Consider the following 426-nt stretch of genomic DNA (forward strand, 5'->3'; position numbering starts at 1 on the left):
ACTGGAAATAAAAAGCAAAAATAAAGAAAATGGGACCCAATAACTTTAAAAAGACTTCTGCACAACAAAGGAAACTATTAGCAAGGTGAAAAGACAGCCTTCAGAATGGGAGAAAATAATAGCAAATGAAGCAACTGACAAACAACTAATCTCAAATGTATACAAGCAACTCCTACAGCTCAACTCCAGAAAAATAAATGACCCAATCAAAATATGGGCCAAAGAACTGAATAGACATTTCTCCAAAGAAGACATACAGATGGCTAACAAACACATGAAAAGATGCTCAACATCACTCATTATTAGAGAAATGCAAATCAAAACCACTATGAGGTACCATTTCACGCCAGTCAGAATGGCTGCAATCCAAAAAGTCTACAAACAATAAATGCTGGAGAGGGTGTGGAGAAAAGGGAACCCTCTTAC

Source organism: Bison bison, unplaced genomic scaffold (genome assembly GCF_000754665.1).
Source record: "Bison bison bison isolate TAMUID 2011002044 unplaced genomic scaffold, Bison_UMD1.0 scf7180017864108, whole genome shotgun sequence".
NCBI lineage: Eukaryota > Metazoa > Chordata > Mammalia > Artiodactyla > Bovidae > Bison > Bison bison.